General features: G+C 36.3%; 1 protein-coding gene and 1 long non-coding RNA gene across 8 annotated transcripts in view; one reads left to right on the forward strand and one right to left on the reverse strand.

Annotated features, from left to right (window-relative positions):
* SOX5 (SRY-box transcription factor 5) overlaps positions 1–19,587 on the reverse strand; it is a 1,029,303-nt gene that overhangs the window by 677,970 nt on the left and 331,746 nt on the right. The window lies entirely within an intron of this gene.
* LOC116418944 lies at positions 8,988–13,160 on the forward strand. The gene is made up of 2 exons (XR_004229158.1): positions 8,988–9,040; positions 12,813–13,160. It is a non-coding gene; the product is annotated as an uncharacterized LOC116418944 (long non-coding RNA).

The raw sequence follows: 19,587 nt of genomic DNA on the forward strand, positions 1-19,587 counted from the left end.
TTTAAAATATATGTATAATGCAATATTACTTAGAGCTACAATACTTTATGCAAAACATTCTAATGGGCACTGAAATTTATGGAATACATGTGTATAAATTTATAGAATAAAATTTATGGAATACATGTATATGTATAAATTTATGAAATAAAATTTATGGAATATATAAGCACTTAGCAAAACACGGTGCTACATTGTACTAGGACACTAAGTTATAGAAAAATAAAGACTTCACAAACCCATTGAATAATTTCCAGGCAAAAATACCAACAACAGGAAGAACAAAATAAAAACAGAAATACTCTATAAGTGGTCACTTTATCAGAGCGAGACTGCAGGGTCATAAAAGCAGAATTTAAGTATTGATTTCCGGGAATGTTTTTGCAAATTTATCTAACCTCTTGGAGGCTTATTTTCTCAATCTATAAAATGGCTTCATAAGCTTGTCATGAACCCCAAATCCAAGTTTTCAATACATATAGCTATTTTATTATGATTTTATTATTTATTTGTGATTGCTGACTATTTTTTATGTGGGGAAGTTCATCAGGTATTGTCTGCTTTTTAAAGTTTGGCCACCAAAACGATGACATTATATGACTTCAAGATGTTTAAGCATTTATTAATTATATATGGGATCTTGCAACAAGCTTATTAAAATTGTATAAGTAAAAAGTTTATCAATTTTTTGTCCTACGTTGGTCCTATGTTATCAACCAGATTATGCAGGTCAGTATTTTAATGACGATACTTCAAATTGTACTTTCAGGAAAATAGAATTCCACTTCTGAAACACTGGTGCTGCAGACTTAGAGGTAATCTAAGACCAGGTGACTTGTGCAACTTTTATTTATTAATTTAGGTTCTTTTCATTTTAAAAGCCTAAATAATTTTGGAATATTTAGATTATTTTAGAGTACATAAAATAGCAAAAAGAATTACATTCTATAACCAAGTCAGATTTATCCCAGGAATGCAAAGTCGATTTATCATATAAACATCAAATAACGTACCATACCATATTAATAAAGGGAAAAATCATATAATATCTCTATAGATGCTGAAAAGCATCTGACAAAATCCAACACCCTGCTTTAACACCATCAAAACATTAAACAAACTAGCAATAGAAGGAAACTTCCTCAACCTAGTAAAGACCATCTATGAAAAATCTACAACTATAATACTTGATGGTGAAACATTAACTGTTTTCTCCTTAAAATAAGGAACAAGAATGCTTGCTCATATCACTTTTATTCAACATTTTGTTAGAGATTACAGACAGGTTCACTAAATAATAAACAGAAAGAAAAGGCATTCAGGCTGGAAAGGAAGAAGTATGATTATCGCTCTTTGTAGATAATGTTATTATTTTTACTTAGAAAATCTTAAGGAAGTAACTAAAAAACTATAAGAGCTAAAGAACAAGTTCAGTAAGGTTGCAAGATAGTTGATCAATACATAATAATTGATTGTATTTCTTCACACTAGTAATGAACATTCTGAAAATGATATCAAGGAAACAATTCCATTTACAATAGCATGGAAAGAATAAAATACTTAGGTATAAATTTAACATTGGAAGCGTAAGGCTTGTGAATCGCAAACTAAAAACATCATTGAAAAAAATTAAAGAATATCTGAAAAATGAAAAGACAACCCACATTCATGAATGAGAAAACTTATTATTCTTAAAAGGATAATACTCCCCCAATTAATCTACAGATTGAACATAATTCTTATCAGAATTCCAGTTGGCTTTTTTACAGAAACTGTCAAGTTGATCCTAAAACTCATATGAACATACAAAAAGTCCAAAATAGCTAAATCGATCCTGAAAAAAAAAAGAAAAAGTTAGGGGATGCATCCTTCCCAACTTCAAAATGTATGACAGCTACAGTAATCAAGACATTGTGGTCCTGGTATAAGGATACACATACAGATCTAATGGCACAGAATTGAGAGTACAGAAATAAACTCATACATTTGTAACAGTTGATTTTTGATAACATTGCCCAGATAAGTCAATGGAAGGAAGAATAGTTGTCATATAAGTATTAATATACTTTTTAAAATCTGGTCTTTGTCCCTGGTTCCTGGCACAGAGTTTCAGAAATTCTTGAAATTCCCTGAGTGATAGATGTGCCTTTGTTGTGCTAATGAAGTGGCACAGGGTTGTTGCCACAGATAGCCTACAGGATGGGGAAGGCTGGCAGAAGAATAACAAATCTCATGTAACTAGAGGCATTCCCAGTCCTCTTCTACCTCTGGGGAAAGAAGAAGATCTGAAGATTGAGTTTAGTCACATGGCCAATGACATGCTTATGTAATAAATACCTTGAATAAAAACTATGAACACTAGGTCGGGTGCATTTGCTCATGCCTGTAATCCCAGCACTTTGGGAGACCAAGAAGGAGGGCAGATGCCTTGATGTTCAGGAGTTTAAGACCAGCCTGGCCAACATGGCAAAACTCCACCTCTACCAAAAATACAAAAATTAGCTGGGCATGGTGGTGCACGCCTATAATCCCAGCTACTCGGGAGGCTGAGGCAGGAGAATCACTCTAACCTAGGTAGCAGAGGTTTCAGTGAGCCGAGATCACACCACTGCACTCCAGCCTGGGCAACAGAGCAAGACTCCATCTTAAAAAACAAAAAAACTACGAACATGAGGCTTGAATTGCTTCCAGGATAGTGAACATATTGATGTACCAGGAGGGTATTGCAACCAAATCTATGAAGACAGAAACTTGTGCTCCAGATTATTCCAGACATATCCTGTGTACCCCTTTATCCAGCTATTCATTTAAATCCTTTATAATAAAATGGCAATTGTAAGTAAAGCACTTTTTGTGAGATAGGTAAGTTGTTCTAGTGAACTATCAAACCTTAAAGGGGTTCTTAGGAACTCCCAATTTTGTAGCCAATTCTTCCAAGCAGAAATAAGGGTAGCTTGGGGACCCCACTTGCAGTTGGTCTTTGAAGTAAGGACAGTCTTGTTGAGGACCTTGTCCTTGAATTTGTGGGATCAGATGTTAACTGTGAATAGTTAGCGTCAGATTGAATTGAACTACAGGACACCCAGCTGATGTAAGAGAATTAGTGTTAGAATGTAATACAGTCTTCAACAAATTATTCTGGGATAACAAAATATCCACATGCAAAAGAATTAAACTGGACCCTTATCTCATATATAAGTAAGAATTAACTCAAAATGGATGACATATACCTATATGTAGAAACTAAACTATAAAACTCTTAGAAGAAAATGTAAATATTTACGACCTTGGGTTTGGCAATGGGTTGTCAGACACAATAACAATAGATATACCAAGCAACAAAAGAAATAAACGGATAAATTGGACATTAAAATTAAAAACATTTGTGCTTCTAAGGACACTTCGAGAAAGTGAAAAGACAACCTACAGAATGGGATAAAATATTTGCAAATGATACACTTGACCAGGAACTGACTTACATCCAGAATGTATAAAGAACTCTTAGAACTCTATAATAAAAAGTCAAATAACTAATTAAAAAATGAGCAAAAGATCTGATAGACATTTCACTAGAGAAGACATAAAAAGAAGATGCTCAATATCATTAGTCATTAGAGAAATGTAAACCAAAGCCACAATAACATGCCACTATATATCCACTAGGATGGCTATAAAAACAAGGTAGATAATTACAAGTGCTGGTGAGGCTATAGAGATGTGGGAACGCTAGTAGATTGCTGGTGGAAATATGAAACGCTGCAGCTGCTATGAAAAGTAGTTTGCAGTTCCTAGAAGTTCACAACTAGAGTTACCAAAATGACCTAGTCATTCTACTACTAAGTGTATACCCAAGATAAATAAAAACCTATGTCCACACAAAAATGTGTATACATATGTTCATAGCAGCGCTATTTATAATGGTTAAAAGGTACCAATAATCTAAATGTTTTTTAACTAGCTGACAAATGAATAAACAAAATTTGGTACATCCATTAAATGAAATACAATTTGGCCTTAAAAAGGAATGCAATTATTACAGCACGGATGAATCTTAAAAACATTTTATCAAGTGAAAGAAGTCAGTAACGAAAGACCATATATTGTATAATTCTAAGTATAAGAAACATCCAGAATAGGCAAATCTATAGAGGCAGAGCGCAGATCAATGGTTACCCAGAGTTATGGGGGAACACTTGAGGAGTAATGCAGAGTGAAAATAAGTGCAAAGCCTCTTGTTGTCACACGGAAATATTCTAAAATTGGGTAGTGGTGATACTGAATAATCCATGAAGTCTCTAAAAAACACTGACATGAACACTTTGAAAGAATGAATTGTATGGTACATAAATTATAACCTAACAAACCACTCTTTTAAAAATTATGTACCATAAAACAAAAACACATTAACTTAGTCTCATTATCTTTTTTAAAAAAGTATGCACATCTACCTTGAAAAATCTAACAGTGTTAAGATAATACAAAATAAATGTAGATTACTCCTTGATACATAACATTAATGGCATACCATGGCTAAAAACTAATAATAAAATGTGTAATAGGAAGATGTTCTACTTTTAAATTAGTCTTCAGAGATTAGTTTTTCAACAGTACTCAAGTGTTGTAATACAATCCAAGTATTACTGTCTCTTTATCAAGGCTTAGACTGTAAAAATATTTTAAACATAAAATATGGCAACATTTAGAATACAATTTGTTAATAGCTGGAAATCATGGACATTTTAGAATTTTGTAAAACCAAAGAGATTTTAGAATTATGTATTTGAGAATAACTGCTAGAAAAGAAAATTTTAGCTGCTAATCCAAAATAGATAAATACATGAGAAAACGTCTGCTTTAAAAACATCACATTTTGAAAGGGGGAATAAGAAGGGGATGATTAACAGGGTTCAAAAATACAGTTAGAATAAGATCTAGTGTTTGGTAGCACAATAGGGTGACTACAGCTCACAATAATTAATTAAATATTTCATGATAACTAAAGAAGTGGAATTGAAATGTTCCTAATACAAAGAAATGATAATTGCTTGAGATGATGGATATCCCAATGACCCTGACGTGATTATTACACATTGTGTGCTCAAATAAACATATCACATGCACCTTAAAAATATATGCAACTACTTTGTCTCCATAATAATTAAAACTTCTAAAAACATCACATTTCAGTAACATAAAATTGAAGTTCCCCACTTCTATCTACGTAACCTTTAATTTTAATATGAATGCATTTAATGAAATACTCCAGAGGCTACATATCCTAAGGGACTCACATTTATCCAATTTCATGATCATAAGAGTTATATGATTAAACAGCCTCAATTCCAGTTATACCACCTAAGTGTCTAACCTCTCTGTTTAGTTAATACGTATTTTACTATTCGAGTATATTTTCTGCTACTGAAATTTAAATAAGACTCCAATCCCTTCTCTAAAGTGTGCATACACATTGCTTTGAGTTAAACTGGGGATTTGTTGAACAGAAACCATCCAACCATTCATCTGTTCATTTACTCAACAAAAAGTTCTTGAGCACTTATTATAAGATATTGCATGTAAGATAAGGCAGAATGGAGAGAGAAAAATAACATGTACTTTGGGATCATACAGTTCAGGTTTCAACTTATTATAGGTGGTAAAATCTTTCTGAGCCTTAGTTTCCTCATCTTTAAAGTGATGATTAATTGAACTAATGTGCTTACAAAACTCGATAATTAATGTTAATATCTTTTTTTCTGCCTATTTGAAAGTTAAGTAGGTTAATCAGACAAGAATTCTGTGTCTTAGGAGGTAACAGCAGATATTGTAATGTGTATAATTAAATAACGTGAAAAATTACAAGGTAGAAATTCCCAGTGATAAAATAAGTGAGATGATTTATACTAGATACAGAATATAGCATCATCATTATCATCAAGTAGATATAGCATTTATATTGTTAGCCACTGAGATAAGTAATTATCAAGTAACAATAATTTTCTTCCAAAACATTAATGTTCCAAAGTATTAACTATGGGAAATAATCAGAGGATTTGTACTTTATATAACCAATGATACACTCACGTTCATACATAATATAAAAATGATTCAAAGTATAAATGCACAATATTACAGTGCTAATTCAGAATTACAGGAATTTTTTACTGTTTTCTTTTACTAAACTATATTTTCTAAATATTTCTCCAAGAAATTTTATAACTTTCTCAATAATAAAAGGGCTATTAAATAAAGTGACAAAACATATATAGGTTATATGTTATTATTTTAATAAGGTAAAAGAAAAAAAAGTTTCCAAAGATTCTAAGTTGGCACCTAGTCCCTCATACCCAGTCTTCCACCACAGCACACAGATCTCTACTGGGGCACCCCATCCAGTTGGAAGCATCTAATTGCATCCCTGCTACAACTTTTTCTAGCATTTTGCCTGCTCTTAAGAATAGGAAAGCAACATTTTGAACAGTAGTGCTCATCATATAAACATGAAGTCTCCTCCAAACAGTACTGAATAACCAAACTCACAGAGTCAGAAAACTATCATTATCTTTGTATTTATATCACATTTTACTCCACTTCCTATGTAGCAGCCAAAAGTCTGAAGAAAACATGTATTGACTTACTGTGTTTCATGTTAGACACCTTATCTACACTGGTTTTTGATTTCACAACTATCCCATCAAGTGCCCATGGTCAACTCCACTTAACAAATGAGGATATTGGGTTGGACTTAGTTGTCCATGATCACGTGTGACAGAGCTGAGATTTTAATTCAGGATGGCCTCATGTCAAAATTCATTTTCTTCCCAATATATCACATAACCTCTTCAAAATATGCCTGTGTATCAATTCCCCATTTTATTTTCAAGTGTTTGCTAATGCATTAAATAAAGTAATTGTTACTAATATGGAAATGAACTAGTCAAGTTATAGTGAAAAAAATACAACACATGAAGGCCTCCTCCACCCCATCCATCACTCCTCCTTCTTCTTTTCCTTTCTTTCCTATATAGCACTTGCCATCTCTAAAATTAATTTGTTTTATAACCATGTCTATTTTGTTCATTGGTTTACCTCCAACACTTAAAACAGAGCCTGACTTCAAATAAGAGTTTAAAAAATACTTAGTAGATGAATAAATGTATTCATGAGAACATGTGTACATTCTTTTTAGTAGTTAAGTGTCTCTTGACAAATCTACTAGCCTCTGTCAGCTTTTAAATCTTCATTTCTTAATGCAATACTACCTAAGGCCGTTATAAGTTTAAATTTATTCACTCAAAAACTGCCCACTGAGTACCTACCACATGCCAGATTCTATTCTAAGCAATGTAATCACAGCAGGGAACAAAACGGACAAAAATCTCTCATGCAGCTTACAGTCTGGTGATTAAAGAAAGACAAGAATACAACACAATGTATTAAATAGCAATAAGTGCTTTGGAGACAAAAACAATTTGTAGGTAAGAATCTGAGAGCAGGATCTGCAATTTTAAGCAGGGTGACTAGAAAGGAAGATACATGAGTAAGGAGGTGAGGGATGTGTAAACTGGGGAAATAACTTTTCACACAGAGTAAATAGCATGATGGCATACTGTATTTTCAGAATGGCTGCAATGGAGTGAGTGAATGAGAGAGTAATAGGAAGTGACGTCAGATAAGTGAGGGAGAAGGCAAGGGTTGTGTAAGGCCTACAAGGCCATAGTTAAGATACTGGCTTTTGTTCTTAGAAAAATTAAAAGCCAATATGGAGGTTTGAGCATCAGTGGAAAATCAGGTGACTTAGGTTTTAATTGGTTCAATATTTCTCAGTGAGGTTGTTAATGGCATTTTGAGTGGACAGCTCCTCTTTGTTCCCCCTACTAGGCACATGGCAGTCCATTTAGTGTCTCTAAACTGGACCCATGAAATGCCGGTAGTACTGCTCCAGTCTTTTGACCACCAAAAATGTCCCTATTTATTTCCAGGGCTAGGTTAAGAATAGGCTTAAAGTAGGTAGAGTCTATTTTAACAATATTCCAGGCAACGGTTTATATTATCTTGGGCCAGAGTAGCAGTGGTGAATGTGGAATTTTTTTTTTTTCTGCAGAGAGGTTTTGCCAATGGACTGGACAGGGTATGAGTGAAAGCTAGGAGTCAAGGATGACTCCCACATGCTTAAAATGAGCAAACAGAAAGATGGAATTACTATTCGCTGAAATTGTGAAGATTGAATGTGGGTGGAGCAGATTTAATGGAAAAAGTAGACGTTCATCAAGGCACGTTACAAACTACCATGTAAAAGCAGATATATCTAGGTTTCATCCAAGAATTTCGCAAAATGAGGAAATGGGAACTAGCTCTGAACTGAAGGATTTTGTTAGAGCATGTTTTGGGAGGGCATAGGATTAACAGAAATAAACATTAAATAAATGAGTGAATAAATGATTACTGAAAACTAGTTGTAATATATTAGCTCTTCCAAGCAATTATATTATGCTATAAGAAACATTTTTTTTAAAATATAGCCCAGAGGACTGAATCTAATTGTGGGATTTCAAACAATACATGGTATGGTGGTAGGCAGGCTTTTAATGTTAAAATCACACTGTGCCCATATTGCTTGGAATAGACACCCTACAGTGAGACTAAGGCTGAACCCTGGGAAAGCAGTGGGTGATACAACTGCCTGGCACCCCATACTGACTAAGCATCACCACTTTCAATACTGCAGAGTCAACTGGTCAATATATGTGACCTTTTCTCTATTCATGGGTAATTTGAGGATTTCAAACGAAAAGCTATGTCCAGATACTATTTAGATGCTTCTTCATGTGTGGAGTTGAGTCATCCTTCCAGACAGATGAAATTATTTGAATGAACACAATAAACTGATTGATACAAACACACTATTTAGAGTTGCTAGGAGGAAGTGGCTGATTGCATCACTGTTAGAACATTTTCCAGCATTCTGCCTGCTCTTAAGACTAGAAAAGCAGCATTTTGAACAGCCACGCTCATCATATAAACATAAAGTCTCCTCCAAAAGGTACTGAATAAACAAAGTCAAAGAGTCAGAAAACGTTCATTATCTTTGGATTTAGATCACATTCATGAACACTGTGTCTCAAGATTTCTTATTAATATCCCCCATAGATACAAGTGAGGTATTTACATTCCAAAAGAAGTCCCAGGCCTGGCACAGTGGCTCACACCTGTAATCCCAGCACTTTATGAGGCCAAGGTGGGAGGATTGCTTGAGGCCAGCACTTTGAGATCAGTCTGAGCAATGCAGCAAGGCCACGTTTACACTGAAAAATTTTAAAATTAGCCAGGCATGTTGGCATGTGCCTGTAGTCTCAGCTACTCTGGAGGCTGAGGTGGGAGGATCATTTGAGCCCAGGAGGTCGAGGCTGCAGTAAGCTACGATCGCACCACACTCTAGCCCAGGCAATAGAGCGAGACCCTATCTGCGAGACCCTATCTCAAAACAACAACAACAAAAACAAAAAACATATACGTACGACTGAGTTTTGCTTCCTTTAGAAAATGTCATCACGTTTCAGACTGACTCGACCTATTATTAGAGATGCTTTTTCTGTGACAGTAGTGGAAGAGAACTGGATGCAATTCTTCAGGCAGGTGGCATCTCCAATCACCAGTTAGCTAAAGAACTTACAAGCGTTACGCAAAGGTGGTCGCTTGAACTAAAGTGGAAAGGAATGAGATCAAGAAGCAGCAGTGGTAGACAGATGCCCCACTGGCTTCGCATTGTTGTTTCACTGGAAGGACATAGTGTGTCATAACGAATTACCATTAATTTGAGCCAGCAGTACTGTTAGATTGAGCCCGGCAACCCAGGATGACAAACAGTGCCTGCAAGATCATCTAATGAGGGACAAGGCTGCTTCAGTTGTGCCGCTTCACTCAATTAGTGGACAAGGTTTTTAATGCTGTTCTGCACAACTAAAGCAATTTTGATTACTTAGAGCTAAGTCTCCATTTAGAATGTTTCGGAAGCTGACACAGGTTTTTTTTATTTTTTTTGCCTTTTTAAATATAAATTATCTAGAGAGTATTTGAATGGTAATAAGCTATTTGAAAGCCAGTCACATTATTCCTTACTTTTGCTTAAGTAATATCAAAATATATTCTTTAAAAGTTCAAATGATAGAATTTACTCTAGCAAGGAAATGTAAATAAGATAGCAAATGATTAAGAATATTCTGAGGATGTATGTGTGTGTGTGTGTGTGTGTGTGTATGCAGGCACTATGTGTGTCTCTCTGTGCCAGAATTACAGTTGGTGAATTTCACTTCATCAGCCAACATTATCAGGAGGGTTGCATATTTATTCTATATATCCACATTTTTTAAAAATTCCAGATCTTGCCTTCTTTGGCTGGGAGCACTTGTATCTCATAGCTTTTGATATAGGGAACTGATGCTTCTACTTCATTATTTTTTTCACTATGTCACTGCATGAGCACTGATAAGTGCAATGGTATGACTTATTTAATATTGTGATCACTGACTTATCTCATAACTAAAACCTTACCCGCACAGAGGCTACTTAGGCCTAATAAATACCTTCCATTCTCTTTAGAAACACACAGGGTGCTCACTCTTTCTTTACACAGCATTCTCCCATCTTCTAGCTTTTTTCTACTTAGTGTATTGAATTCTCAGACTGCCTCCCCTGGGTGAAATTTTGCTTATTTAATTATAAGGTCATTGGATAAAAGAAATTACTCAAGTGCAGGATACATAGTAGGTATCCATACATTTTGGTAATATTGAACACAAATTCTACCCAGATAAAAAGTATAAACCTCATTGTGACGCGAACATACCCCCTGCTTTCTTTCCTTCACTCAGGTGGAAGAGAACATCAGGACCAAAATTTGAGAACATGAATCTCTAGTTATACCTAACCCATCACCAAAATCAGCTTGCCTACCCGTAATTTTTTTAAAAGCTCACTGCTTAAAGGAGGTCCAATACAAGCCAATTTTTCAGTGGTACACACAGCCACATCTTTGTTTTATAAAAGCACTATAACAACCCAACAAATAAACTCATTTAGGGCAGAAAATTGGAAAAAGCTTTGAAACTTTAAAACTTTTGGGCTGCAGGAAAAGCCATTAGTTGAGTAAATAAACAATTATCAGAGGTTTTTTTTCCCCACTTAGAGTTATATTTCATTTTCTTAAAATAATTTTAACAATGGCTAATATCTTGTCTCAAAATAGTTAACTCCAAAAGCACATGTTATACACTCAGGAGAGTTGGTTACACATTAGTAGAAAACGTACATCACTGCCATTGTTGATGTTGTAAATAAAAATTAAAGGGGAAAGACAATATGGTTCATTAAGAAGCAAGTAATATTTCCTATAATGGTGTTATATTTTTAATGATTGTAATGACTTATAAACTGGCAAATGATTTGCACAGATTCTATATCCCTTCTTCCCAGCATATAAGAAATTACATCACTGACTCAAATTATAATTGTAGAAAAGTAGAAAAAATGATTAACAGTTCCATTTATTCTCCTCTCTTGTCAAAAGAGGTGGTAGGAGAAAGGGGGAAGGAATTCTTGTTAGTTGCAGGAATCAAAGAAATGTAAAGTTTTAGGATTAAATATAGTGGGATAGTACCAGTAACATGTACAAGTCAGTAGGAATCAATCTCTTAAGTGCTTCCCCCTTCACTACTCTTTGTTCTTTAGGAGAGTATTGGCCTGAAGTACCATCAACAATGATTACCATTTGGCTTTCCATCCAAGTTAATATCTAACATCTCAGATATGTTCTCATCTTCGATCAAAATTTACTTTTAAAACATATGTAATATTTGCATGGTTCAAAAAACTATATAACTCTGGACTCACTTCCATCCCCATCCGTTTTATTCATTCCCACCCACACATTATACATTATTATTTTCTTGATTAAGGCTTAAACTTCCTGTATTTTTGCAGAAATAAGCAAATGTATGTATTTATTCTTATGTGCCCTTCTTTCTTATGCAAAAGACAGCATTCCATATATACTCTTTGAAGTTTTCTTTAAAATTTCCACCTAACAATCTTTCTTGGAAATGTCTCCATAATAGTGCATAGAGATCTTCCTCGTTATTTTATTTTATTTATTTATTTACTTATTTTGAGATAGAGTATCACTCTATCCCCCCGGCTGGAGTGCAATGGCGCGATTTCGGCTCACCGCAACCTCTTTCTCCCAGGTTCAAGCAATTCTCCTGCCTCAACCTCCGGAATAGCTGGGATTACAGACACCTGCCACCATGCCCAGCTAATTTTCGTACTTTTAGTAGAGTTGGGGTTTCATCATGTTGGCCAGGCTGTTTTCGAACTGCTGACCTCAGCTGATTCACCCGCCTTGGCCTCCCAAAGTGCTGGGATTACAGGCGTGAGCCACCACGCCGGCCTGTACAAATACTTTCATAGCAAGAAACAACTCTTAACTTTCTTTAAATTTAGAACTCATATTAGGGGTTTCAAAATAGTGATTGAATGAATGAATGAATGAATGAATATACTGGATCCAACAGCAGTCTGACACAAGAGCTTGGGGACGGCTTTCAGCAAATATAAGCCTGATTTAGAGTTCTGAAGGCAGGCATATGTGTTTAGTAATAGCTTTTTCCTACTCTTCGGAAAATGAGGCAGCCTGGAGATGAGGTGAAGACCACCTTTCCTGCAGTTCCTATGTAATGGACGGGGTGCATCCTGGTTTGTGGCTTGAGGCTGCTGTGTGTCCAAGTAACACATTCATTCTGTTGTTGTAAACCTTACAGGAATGATGACTAATGCTTTGAGCAAACAGTAGAGGTCAGACAGCAAGCCCAGAAAAATCTGCCAGCACCAAGAGGATGTCCTCAACAAGTGCCTGGGGGACATATTATTCTAACTGAAGGGACCAGAGCTTTCCCAGGAAGGGAAGAGGGGAGAAATGAAGAATGTCTGTGTTCACGTTTGCCAAAAACAGAAGTCTGAGAAATCTCTGAGAGACTCTACATGGGAGGTGAAATTTAGCTTTTCTAAGACCATTGTTGATTTTCCCTTTACCCTTGAAGTGCACTGAAATATCACTAATGGTCAGACGAAAGCTCAGAGGTTCTAATAAAGAATATGAAATAGGTTAATGCTACTGCACCAGGATTTGACTGACTGTTAATACCATGTTTTAAAATTCACTTGTATCATTTATAATACAAATACCTGATTCACCTGCATTCTTTTGGTGCGGGGCAGTGAGGGAACCTGGGTGTGAATGGCCTCCTAAGCAGCAAAATCATTGCTAATATCAGCACTTTGCTGTCTCATCATCTAATTATCACATACAGTGCACTAATCGAAGCACCTCATTTAAAGTGGGAAAAGCTTTGCTAAGGGCAGATGATTCAGCATGGCACCTCTCGATGAGTACTGTCACTTCAAATCCTTTTTAAGAAGTAGGTATTGTGTAACTAATAAGTAAAACGAAAGCATAAAGTTTATTAAGAAGTTACATGTTCCGTTTTTTAAAGTCTCTGTAGTCACGATCATCCATTTTCCCCAAAACTGCCCTGTCACATAATAATATGCATACATACAAAACTTATTTCATGTTTAAAAGGCATCCCAGAGAGATGAGATGTGGATGGGTGTGAAGAGTGGATCTGGGGAACCGAATGGGTGCAGATGTCTCCACTGACAAAGAGAAAGGCATATGGCTTCCTTCCTCCCTGGTGTGCCCGGGTCTCAGAGAGAGCTGCAGATTTCCCTGTGATAAGCTTCTGCTTTCGAGCTCCACTGGGAAGATATTTTGTATGCCACAGAAAACCAAGATGTTTGCATTCCCACCAATCCAGGGATAAAGCATTTTCCTTATACAGACACAAAACATACAGTATATGAATGTTTAATGGAGGCTAAAACTGGGAGAGGAACAGAAAACAAGAACAGAGCAGGTTAAAAAAATATCTGGTTTCTCTCTATCAAAATACTAATTAAAATTCATGTTCATGGGGATGATTATACATATGTTTTTGAACTAAAAGTCTAACCTGGCACTATTTTTTGGCCTTATTTTTGTGACAACATTTTTGTCCATATGGCATGAAGTGAATCATTTTACATCTTTTTTTAAGCTCTATGTGTTTTTCTTGTTGTCTATTCCCTCTTCTCCCACCACACACACACTGGCAGCCGCTACCAAGTTACCAAATGCCAACTCAACCCTGCAAGCTGGCTGCATGGAGCTATATAGTACTGGCATCTTCCTTTCTTTGCAGAAATATTCTCTGTGTGTGTGCGTGTGTGTGTCTGTCTCTCTCACACATGCATGCATGCACACACCCCACATACATACCATTGAAGCACCCTGAATATTTCTCCTTCATTTCCATGCTCATCTTTCAACTCCTCGGGATTCTGCCCAGCTTCCAGTGTGTGTGCGGCACTGGCTGCTGGCCTGCTGCAGAAGACCACACCAGCTTATTTAGTGCCCCTCACCCCTGGCCTTCCTTCTCCATGGCATTCTGACAATTAGTGGTTAACTTAAGAACAGCTATAAATGAATGGTTAATCGAGCCCCTATAATTAGTTTAGTCACAACAAAGTGCAAGACCCATGATCATCCAGTGGTTCTCCCCCTACCCCAATCTCCCGTTTTAAAAATTACAACAATCCATATTCCCACTTTTGCAGACAGGAGAACACTCCTTATCTGTAGTGCAGCCACACCGCCTAACTGCCTGGGTTGTGGATGGCACACGTTTTGTACACGTGCTGCCTCCACCAGCATCAGGCACTGCTGAGTTTGTGTGGAAGGGCAGCAACTCCACCTAACAAATGTAACTTTAACAACAGTAAAACAACCTAATAGCTTAGCATGCCAGGGGGCTAATGTGGCGGGCCATTTACTGCTGCACTAAATAGCCCCGGTTTGATTCTCATTGCCAAGTGTCGAACTGAGAATTGCAAGGCAGGAGTAGCTCCTAATTCATTAGATAAAGGGGGTCATTGCTCATAGGGCTGGGGAAACTGTAGAAGCATAAGAAAAAAAAATAAACAAGGCATTCCCTTTTCAAAGGCCATCAAAACCTGGGCTAACCATGGTCAGGAAAAGCAGAGGCTGCTTTCTTGGCACTCATATGCTAACTTCTAACTTTGGGTAAATGTGTTTTGTTTTGCAATGTTCATCTGGAAAGAGACTAGAACAGGAAGGGATCCTAATATTGAGCCATGTCATTTATTATTTGTAAATCACTTTGACACCCTTGGAACAAAAGCAACAACACAAGAACAAAGTATATAATTCAGCCTTGGCTGTAAAATGAGCCACTACTGACATGTCCCTGCCAGCTATTCCGCCTTGTGTGCCCTGAAAAAGTTGCTGTGGATGGTTGTGACCCGGCTAATAGGCTGGGCAGGAAAAAGACCGCTAGCAATAAAAGGGAGAACAAAATTCTTGTTAATATTGCTACATCTGATAATATTGTCTTTCTTTTTCCTTTTTATTTTTATTCCAGGCAGTTATAAAGAGTTCTAAGTTCAAACTGCCCTCAATGGTCATCATAAGGTTATGTGGACAAAACAGTTCCCCTATCTTGTTTTTTAATAGAAAAGAGAAATGATCAAAAATTTCAAATGAGATCCCTAAAATGGGACATCTTTATTTCCTGAACATTAGCCCTAAAACAACTGATTTCTCTAATTCCTGCCATCACTCAGATTGGCCTTGAATTACCTCCCAATAGGCCTCCCATGTGCTTCTAGATGAGAGTGTGTAATGGGGGATCTGTTAATTAACTAGAAGCAAAGTTGCACGGTGGGGATCAAACACTGGATACGTCCTAAAACTCCCACAGAGAAGATGAAATGCAGCGCAAACTTTAAAGACTTCCCGTCATTAGCTGAGACCTTGCTGCTCCTGGCCCAGACCCCTCCTGTTTCTGAGAACAATGAGGACAATGATGGCAGAAATGAAATAGTGCAGCCAGGAACAAAGGAACTAGCTATTTACCGGTAGAAAAAGAAAAAAAGGAGCGGGGGAGGGGGAGAAAAAGGGAGAACTTTCTTTTTCTGTGGTTCCTGTCTACTTTTAATTAATTTATGACTGCCAGGGAATTGCACAGAGAGTACACCCAGGCGCATTGTACCCCAGCTCAGTGTTAATATATGTAACATCTACTGTTTACTCCCAGGAGAAGTGCAACCCGCTGGAGAGAGAGGGACTCGGAGGAAGGAGAGAGAGAAGAGGCTGGAATGAAAGAAAATGGACAAACTGTCAGGCTGAACTTTCACACTTAAGATCAGGGTTCAAACTAGCAGATGATAAAAACAAAAGAAAAAAAAAGCCAACACCGTCCCAGGAGTAACACATCCTCTTAGATCACTGCAAAAGGTAAGAACCATGCCTTGACACAAAGCTCAAATTTTGCAATTTTCAGAGGTTTCCTGGTAATGTAAATTTCCTTCCATATAAATATAAATAAATATCACATCAAGAGCAAAAGCACATAGTCATGATATTGACTTCTTATTCTTCCCTGTTTCTTGACAAGATAAATCTAAAAAACGGCACTGAAAATTGAGAGAACAGCTGAATAACAAAACCTGACTAGTAAAAAACTTGGTCCTCATTTTGCATTCCCTGTTTTTGCAGAATTGAAATCAGGAGCTTTTCCATATATCTAAATCACAGGCTTCCATGGGATTAAGAGAAATAAGAGAACCAACAAGGTGCACAGAAAGGCAGCTTTGACCTTTGTTACATCATGTTGAAGCTCTTACTTTCAGATGGACCAGTAGATGAAGAGAGTCATTATTCAGAGGATCTGCTCTTGCTCTTCAAATTTCAGTTAAAATGGCCACACTAGAATTACTTATTTTTTTCTTTTTTCACTTGTTCATGATTGGTCATAATTTGCAGAAGCTTATCAGAATTACCCCAAAGTAAAAGCAACCCAAATGTTTATCAACAGATAAATAGATTTTTAAAACTGTGGTGTAATCATACAGTGGAGTACTACTCAGCAATAAAAAGGAATGAACTACGACGGATACATGCAGCAGCATGGAAGACTCTCAAACACATCATTTTAAATCAAAGAAGTCAGGTGTAAAGAGTACATACTATATAATACCATTTATAGAAAGTTCCAGAGCAGATAATACTAGCATGATAGAAAGCAGAACAGTGGCTTGCTTTGGGGGTGGAGGAGGGGAGGACCTCCTGGAAAGTGGCATAAAAGTGATGGGAATATTCTCTACCATGACTGAGGTATGGTTTTCACCAGTGTGTGTATATGTATCAAAACCTAGGCTGTAGTGTGCAATTAACTGTATGTAAAATATATCTCAATAAAAATTAAAAAGTCAAATTTGTAAGTACTACATCGTGAAAACATGGCTCAATAATAGTTCGTATGATAAAGAAATATGGCCTCAAATAATCTATAACTGATTTGAACCACAAATATGAGGTGATTGTTAAGAAAAAACTTTACACTGATAAAGGTTGTATACCCAGGTCAAAGTGGAAAAAATATAGCTATACCAGTTTTCTTTTGGTAACTATTTGCCAAGTATATACACTTTTTATCTTTTTGCCTTTAACTTTCCTGTGTTCTTATGTTTACAATATATGTTCTAAAAGCACTTAACTGTATTCTCAAGTAACCAATATAAAGTGATGAAAATCTGAATTATTTTATTTTTAAACTTCCGTAACAAGACTCTCCTGTTTTCAAGCCACATGTTTATAATAATCAGTGGAAACTCTGCAAATGGATGAAACAAGCAAATCCCCCAGGACTGTTTTGTGACTGATTTTCTTACTTCTCACCTATCTAATATGAAGGGTTTAAATTTTGCTAAGCTCAACCACAAACTCAACCCTAGGGAGAAAAGGTCTTAAGCATATGGTTCAACCAACTGAAAATACTATACAATCAAAAGGAAGTATAGGCTAGAGGTTTACCATTAGCTGCTTGTACGTTCTAACCAGTATTAAAGATTAACTCCACAACGAAGTGAAAGATACACCATCAGTTACTGAGAAACTTATCTTATGTCTCTACACATATACTCACAACGAGTAAGGGATTCCCCACCACGTTTTGTGATTGATATGACTATGCCAGTTACCAATGCTGATATGGCAGGATGGCATAAAAGAGTAGGAATGAAAGGGCCCACAGTTATATTCCTCCCATCTAAAAACTAACTGTGTGTCTTAGAAAATATTATGTACTCTACTTGGTCTCAGTTTCCTTGGGGATGATAATTCTCCTGATCACTTCATAGGGTTGTTTCGAGTACTGAATGATATATGTAAATGAAACTACTCAAAAAAAAAAAAATCCATTTACTTTCAGTTTGTCCTCAACTGTTCCTAGAACAGTGCGGATCTAAAACAAAAGGTATTCAGGAACTAGGAATCTACTTTAGGGTTACCAATTTCTTTGTGATTTTATAATTATCTTCAAACTTTCTGAATAAATTCGCAACTCAATCTAGGAACAATCACTTTCTAAAATCCACTTCAGATCATTCCATCCTGGCTTTCATTTACCTATGTTTTTTCATTTTTCTCCCTGTGCACCTACCATGGTATCTTGTGAGCAGGCTTACAATATTTTCTCCAAAGACAGTAACGGCTTACCTATTTTTGACTTCGTTCATCAATTTTCATCTTCCTGTTTATGTAACATTCTATTCATACAATATTCTCTAAAATTCTTGATATGTTTTGTTAACCTTTCAGAGCTTCTGAAATGTGGGGATAACTCCAGAAATTTCCTTTACATTTAATAAGAGTTCTATAGGTTGCAGCAAAATCAAAACAACAAAGAACAATGACAGAGCCACACTTACAGCTGTAAAGAAGTAAGAATGATTTCTTGACACAAAGAGAAGCATACTAATACTTAATACATTCAGGATTCAAGTAACTAACAATAAGAAAGTAAGTCTATTCCTGAAAGAAGGAAGACTCCTTCAAGGGAATAATCCTGATCATTAAGATCACAGTTGCTAGAGAGAGACATGCCCCAGGACAGGAAGGCAGGCCAAATATTGCTGATTTCTGGCTCTAAGAATGACTTGATGTGAGTAAAACCTCCTGATTTAATTCATAATTCTATTGGTTATATATCTTGGCAAGGGAAAAACATACATAGCCTGGCTTTCATGGTCACCATAATAGCTTTGAGAAGTACCTGCATACCACTCACTGTGTTGGTATTCTGTTCGGCCTTAGTGTTCACATTTTTAAAAAAGTATTTTCCACTATTTAGAAATTGAGACATTCCATATAATACCCATATTTTTGTCACTTAAAAAAAAAAACTTGGATGATCTGTCAAGGCTATGCCCATCCTTCCACATGGCAGCAATCTACTGGTATTAAATGGAAGCCACCATGTGATAGAGACACATAGCCCTTGGGTTCATCCCAGTCCTCACCAGTCTGTCTGGCTCCTGTGTAAGTGGAGTTGTTGACACCTGAAGTTTTTGAGTAGGGCTTTGGGGGATTGAAGTCGTAAAATATTCAGAAACTGTTCTCAGAGCATAGATTTCACA

Source organism: Piliocolobus tephrosceles, chromosome 10 (assembly GCF_002776525.5).
Source record: "Piliocolobus tephrosceles isolate RC106 chromosome 10, ASM277652v3, whole genome shotgun sequence".
NCBI classification, from domain to species: domain Eukaryota; kingdom Metazoa; phylum Chordata; class Mammalia; order Primates; family Cercopithecidae; genus Piliocolobus; species Piliocolobus tephrosceles.